The sequence below is a fragment of the Aphelocoma coerulescens genome, chromosome 7 (assembly GCF_041296385.1).
Source record: "Aphelocoma coerulescens isolate FSJ_1873_10779 chromosome 7, UR_Acoe_1.0, whole genome shotgun sequence".
NCBI classification, from domain to species: Eukaryota; Metazoa; Chordata; class Aves; order Passeriformes; family Corvidae; genus Aphelocoma; species Aphelocoma coerulescens.
Genome location: NC_091021.1, coordinates 35,664,227 through 35,671,198, shown reverse-complemented (window position 1 = coordinate 35,671,198; position 6,972 = coordinate 35,664,227). Strand labels below are relative to the sequence as shown.

Here is a 6,972-nt window from a genome sequence, read left to right as displayed (position 1 = left end):
TTTTATGGTATTTCCATGCTTCTAAGTGTTTGATTTTGCTAATTTAACCTTCTTTTAGTGTACTTTTAATGTAATGTAGAGATTTGGAATGTTTTAATTTTTGTGAATGTAATGCATAATTCTGACTGACTCAACCTTTAATTCGATTTCCTCTTCATAGTTCAGATTAGAGGACTTAAATGGAGCAGCATGATGTAAGTGAACTTCCTCTCCGTTCACTGCAAAGCCACAGGAGATTTTGGCTAAGTTAGCTTTTACACAGCTTTATCTCAGGTGGAATAACAGAAAAGAAGATGTAAGAAAGGCTGAGGGGACACTGGCAGGCAGTCTAGGAGCACCTCACACCACCAATGCCTCAGGCTTCCCAGGCAGCACAGAGAGAAGCAGCCACTGGAGAAGCCAAAAGAAACTCCTGGGACAAACTCACTCAGTGGCTCATCTCCATATTTTTGCATACTGGTGTGTGCTAAAGAGCTCACATGCTTCTCAAGACAGCACAAAGTTGCTGCCTTGAGGAGCAGAACTGGCTCCCAATGCATTTTAGATGTTGTGTAAATTACCTACATAAAGCCCTGTTGTCCCCATGTGATCCTTTGCAGGTTCTAAATAAGCAAACCAATGTGTCTCAGCAGTTGCACTTTTGGAATCATTGTGTTCCCAAGCTGTAAAAGAAGGTAGGATGTGTATTCAGAAAGAGAGGAAAAACGAGCCTTTGGTTACTTTCTTGTCTTTCTAGGATGTTCTGAATGCCAGCAGAGCAAGGGGGGTGATTCTGTCCCTCTGTTCTGCTCTTGTGCATCCAGCTCTGGGCCCCCTACATTGGAAGGACATGGAACTGCTGAAGCCAGTCCCGAGGAAGCCACAAAGATGCTCTGAGGGCTGGAGCATCCCTGCTCCAGAGACAGGCTGGGAGAGATGGGGGTGCTCAGCCTGGAGAAGACCAGGCTCTGGGGAGGTCTTAGAGCCCCTTCAAATGCCTGAAGCTGTGGAAGGACTTTGGACAAGGGCATGAAGTGACAGGACAAGGGGGAATGGTTTCAATCTGAGCAAGGGCAGGGTTAGATGGGATATTGGGAAGAAATTCTTGACTGTGAGGGTGATAAGACACTGGAACAGGAGGGAAGCTGTGGCTCCCTCACTCTGGAAGTCTTCAAGGCTAGGGCTTGGAGGAACTGGGATAGTGGAAGGTGTCCCTGCCCATGGCAGGGGATTGGAATGGGATGATCTTTAAGATCCTTTGCAACTCAAACCATTCTGTAATTCTATGGTTTTGTCTTTCTATAGTTTTATATTTTTAAGCATTATAAATTATAATAATGACAACTTGTTCTCTTCTGCCTCCTAAAATGAACTAAAGAATATATAAATAAACTAATATTGACTGAGATAGACAGGTGGATTAATGCCTTTTTAGAGAGACAAAAGAAAGGAATAAACAGACATAAACATGTAAATGTGCTAAGGCTCCATTCACAATCCCAATTCATTATATGTCAGTAAAACTGCCTGAATAAATGCAAAAATTTAATCCTCTTCTGAGCAGAATTACTTTCTCTGTAAATAACTGCAGAATAGAGTTACCAGTCACCTGATATTTCTCTTCAGGACCAGTGCAAGGGACACTCAGCCAGATTTCACTATCCCAGTGCACAAGACAGGAGAATTTTTATCAATATCATAATGTTTTTCTAAAAGACCTGGCTTTAAAGGTGAATTATGCATACTGGAAATTCAGGGAAAAGGAAGGCTGAGTGTCTGTGTGAATGACTTTTGCTCATATTCCAGCATAAGCAAGAATATTAATGAATCTTCTGAATAAAGGGAAGAAGTTCTGTATTAGCTGACACTCATTTTTCCAAAAGATATAACTGCTTTACTTAATGCCTGATCTAAAGCCCTGGGAAATTTTTCTCACTTCATTGTACTCCCATCTTCCCTATGGAAGACTCACTTGGTCATACAGTTAACAATTAATTAAGTAAATTAAGTACTTTGGCCCCAACTTCTTTCCAGTAAGACTTGAGTAATAATAATGATATCAGTGTGTGACCTATGTGCAATGAAGTCAGCATTTGACACAATACTTCTGAAGAAAGTTTCAGTGAAGTATCTACCATTAATGATGATAAAGCTTACAGAAAAGGCTTAAAAACTGTATTCTCTTACTTGGCAGATCTGATCCTGATGGTCTCAGAGAGGCTGTCAGAGATATGCTTGACTCCAAAACATATGTGCCTCAGAGCTGCAGAAAGGCAGTAAATAAATAAAAATGCTAAATAAATAGTAATTATTGGGGAAAATGAAACAGGAAAGCCTTATAAATATGATTGCCTGACAAAAGACTTTGGGAATATGAAATCTATAGGCGACATGGAAATGAAAGCCACCTTTGAGATATAAAGTCTTAGTTACTGAACAACTAGAAAACAATGGTATAGCCAGCTGAAGGTAATCCCCTCTTGATTAGACAATACCCTCTGCTTGCAGACAGGTCCAAGGGTCAGAGCAGACCCTACTAGCTCAGCAGAAGGGGTCCAAGGGGTAGCTTTTAGAAGTTAAAATGTAACACTCTATGGTAATGCAATAACTCTTATAGGCTGTATGTAAATGCTATAGGATTTGTACCTTGTATTAGATTGGCTAGTGAGAATTAGAATATTCAGTACAGAAGATGATTTATTGTATTGTAACAAGGACCTCGCTCTCTTAGGTCTTAGCTCTTTACTCTCTTATGCTCTTACGCTCTTAGCCCCTTGCTCTTAGCTCTTCTCTTTTACTTACGCTCTTAGCTCTCTTAGCTCTCTTGCTCTTGCTCTCTCTCCTACACCTTGGGCCTGCTTGGAGCTGCAGCTCGCAGCTCTAAGCAGTGCCCTTATACCCACGCCCTTTGCAATAAACAGCGTGCTCCAAAGATCTGCTTATAGAGATCTCTCGTCTCCGTCCCGGCCGTACCGTCCGAGTCCCGCCCCCGCAGAGTTTCTACAGACTGGTGCCCAAACGTTTGATTGAAGGCCCGGTTCAGCTTCTTCCACCTGTGGGAGACTTCTCCATGGACGGTAACTAAAAGACCAGTGATAGCCACCTGGAACGTGTCGTGAGCACGGCATACCGTTGCTGCGCAGCGTAAAAGCCGGAGCTCTATAACTCTGCCGAGGCAGCCCTCGAGCACGGGGAGCCGTTACCTTGTAGCGATTACCTGGAGCTCTCGGAGGGAGGAAATTGCCTGGCAGTCCTCGAGCACAGACGGCCACTGCTGTGCAGCAGCTACCTGGAGCTCTTTGAGGAAGCTTGCCGCGGCACCCCTCGAGCACGGACACGCTGCTAAGCAGTGCAGACCGGAGCTCTACGGAGGGACCCAGCCGCGCGCCCGAGCACAGGCGGGTATTGCTCAGCACCGCCCGCACTGGAGCTCTTGAGTGGAGACCCACCTGCGAGGTCCCGAGCACGGAAAGCTGGTGCCAAGCGATGCCTGAAACCGGAGCTCTGAGGAGGGACCCAACGGCAGCGTCCTGAGCGCCGTGTGGAGAGCCTGGCCAGCCCCCCACGACGGACCTCTGACTAAGGACCCTGCCCCCTGCGACATCTAGGAATCCACCGAACCGGGCAGGGGGAGGCGGTGGGGCGGGGGTCTGCCCCCGGAGCAGGGCAGCGCAGGGGTCCGCGGCAGAGGTAGTTGTCACATGAAGGTACATTTATAGGAAGCTGACGGACTTTTTTGTCATCATCTGTGCTGCCCCTGCCTCTGCACCCAGCTGACAAGATGGTATTTCGGACGCCACCAGATGGTGGTTGGGGCTGGGTGATTGTTGTCATTTCCTTCTTCACCCAGTTCCTGTGCTATGGATCACCGCTGGCGGTGAGAGTCTTGTATTTGGAGTGGCTGGATGCTTTTGGAGAAGGGAAAGGCAAGACTGCTTGGGTTGGATCGCTAGCAAATGGAACTGGATGGCTTGCCAGTCCTGTCTGCAGTATATGTGTATCACCTTTTGGAGCAAGACCAGTAGCTATCTTCAGTGGCTTTATGGTGGCTGGGGGTCTCATGATGAGCAGTTTTGCACGTAACATATACTTTCTTTATGTTTCATATGGAATAGTTGTTGGTCTTGGATGTGGCCTTTTGTACACTGCAACAGTTACCATCACGTGCCAGTATTTTGACAAACGCAGAGGCCTTGCACTTGGTCTGATTTCAACAGGATCAAGTGTTGGACTCTTTGTATATGCAGCGCTGCGAAGAGAGCTCACCAAGCGCTGTGGACTGAAGGGGTGTCTGCTAATAGTCAGTGCCCTGCTCAAAATCATTGAAAAAAATACTGTTCTAAAAAGCTTGTAAGTAATCTTTTCCCCCTACCAGTTAGAGATGAAGTAAACATTTGGATGTTTTGATCCTGATCTCCTGAGTCTATAAATAAATAAATAAATAAATAGCTGCAATTTCCTCTGGGTTTAGAAAAGGTTTTTGTTCAGCTGATCCTTTTGGGCATGGCCTGAAGGACATGCAAACACAGGACACAAAAATCCTGCCACATCCCATTGAGATGGGATAGTAGCATGTGGCAGCCTAATGAGACCTTTGGAATCATCCAGTTCTCCTCCACCAGAGAAAATGTGTGTAGACAAAGTCCCAGACCAGTATTTTGTTTACCATGAAAAGGAAAAGACTGTTGAAGAAAACATTAGCATCCTTGAAAAGGACTATATTGATGAAAAATGTGTGAACAATGTGCCTGATTGCAAACAGGAGAGCATTTTGAGTAAGAGCTCAATAAATGTAAATGAGAAAGACACAAAAATAAAGTTGTCGAACAGACTAACTTCTGCAAGCAACTTGCCAAAAGGAAGTGGCAGCTCTGTTTGACCTACTGGAAGGAGACCATGGTTCTTTTCAAGAACAAAGTATTTTCAGCTCTCTTTGTTGCCATCTTGCTCTTTGATTGGAGGTGGATTTCCTCCTTCTCTGCTCATGGAAGATGTAACAAGAAGTGCAAACATCAGTGAAGATGACTATTATATGCCCCTTATTTCCATTATTGGCATTACGACGACTGTTGGCAAACTTATTTTAGGAACACTGGCAGATTTTAAGTGGGTTAACACTTTATATCTCTATGTAACTACCTTATTAATGACAGGAGTGGCCTTGTTTGCAATTCCATTTGCCAAAAGTTACCTTACCTTAGCGATGCTTTCTGGGATTTTGGGTTTTCTAACTGGGAACTGGTCAGTTTTTCCATATGTAACAACACAGACTGTGGGGATTGAGAAACTGACTCATGCCTATGGGATATTGATGTTCTTCGCTGGACTTGGGAATAGCCTCAGACCACCAATTGGAGGCTGGTTTTACGACTGGACGCAGGAGTACGACACTGCTTTCTACTTCAGTGGCTTTTGTGTCCTGCTGGGTGGATCTCTCCTGCCGACGGGGCAGCCCTGCCACCTCCCGCTCTCCCCGACACACAGACAGCCGCCATCACAGCCCGCCACGCTGACCTGATGGCGCAACCCACGCACGCTCACACTCCTCCAACCACAGCACTGCTCACGGGACTAGCTCCACCACCACCGCCCCCCATGGCTTCACCCGCACCCTCTCGCCTGCCGCCGCCTCGATTGGCCGCGCCACAGTCACGGCGCCAGTTCCCCGCGGCCCTGCCGCCTCCTCGCCCGCCACCACAGAGATCGGCCGTGCCATCGCCGCCACCGGGGCCCTCCGGCACCGTGCACCTGTATCCCTCGGCCGCCCAGCAACATCCCTCCGCGCAGCTCAGCCTCGCCTCACAAGCCGCAAACGGGGGGGAACGGAGGGCAGTGGTGCAGCTCCAGTGGCAGGGGAGATGGAGAGCTGCTCTGCCGGAGCTGATGCTTTAAATCTAACACCAGGAAACCCTGAAAAGCAGCCAGATTTGTTTGCAATGAGCCCCAGAGTCCCGCCAGCGAGCGGCTGGGATCTTGCAACCCATAAAGAGGAAATGAGTTCTGAGAGTTTGTTAGCGCTACTTTCTGAATCAAAAAAATCCTCCAAAGTGCTCAGATTATTCTCAATTAACAGATTGGCATGAAATAAGACGCCAAATCTGTAAAGATGGAAGTCTTAGTCTATTAGCTAAGCCTGTGATAGCTAGCCAACAGCCTGACAGTCCTAAAACGTGGGTTCCCATCCCCACTCACGAAATTAAAGAACTAAGAAGGGCTGTAAGAGATAGTGGTATTTGTTCACCGTATCTTAAACAACTGCTAAAAAGTACCCTAAGAGGAACACATCAAACCCTAAAACGCATTTTAGATCAACAGAAAGGGGGAGAAGCCCAGGAAACACCTCAAAGAAGGTTGAACAAGGCTTTGTATGTTTACAATTTTTTGAATAGCTCTGCAGAAGAGCCTGATCCCCCCATTTATAGACAATTTTTGAACAACAAAAAAGCAAAACTGAAAGAGCGCCCCCCAGTTTTGATTAAAAATCTAGATTCAGGAAAAATGGAAGGACCATACAATCTTACAATGTGGGGGAAGGGGTTTGCGTGTGTTTCCACAGGTGAAGGAATAAAGTGGGTTCCAGCAAAAAACGTGAAGCCGCACCACGCATCAAAGCCTGCCGACGCCTCCACACCAGCCAGTGACCCTGCAAGTGGAAGCCAGGAAGCAAGCACCCAGACCTGAACTGTGCAGAATCACCAGAAGAAAGTGATCTGCCACGCCCTTTGCAATAAACAGCGTGCTCCAGAGATCTGACTTCAGAGATCTCTCGTCTCCGTTCATCCCGACCGTCCAACCCAACCCAACAGCTTTTACAAGTAATAAATAAAAATAAATAAATATCATTTTTTCATGAAATACTTTCCTAGTGACTTTAGTGAGAATGAGATGAGGTTATGGGGTTGGGAAAGTAAAAGACTTGTTATCCTTTAAATATGGTATAGTTTTAGTGCAAAGGGAAAACAGAATGAAACAAACAAAAAAAATCCACAGAAG

The 6,972-nt window shown here is 46.2% G+C and overlaps 1 pseudogene; it reads left to right on the top strand.

The window, feature by feature from the left end:
- Positions 1–3,709: 3,709 nt before the first annotated feature.
- Positions 3,710–5,497, top strand: LOC138113484 (monocarboxylate transporter 9 pseudogene; annotated as a pseudogene).
- Positions 5,498–6,972: the final 1,475 nt, after the last annotated feature.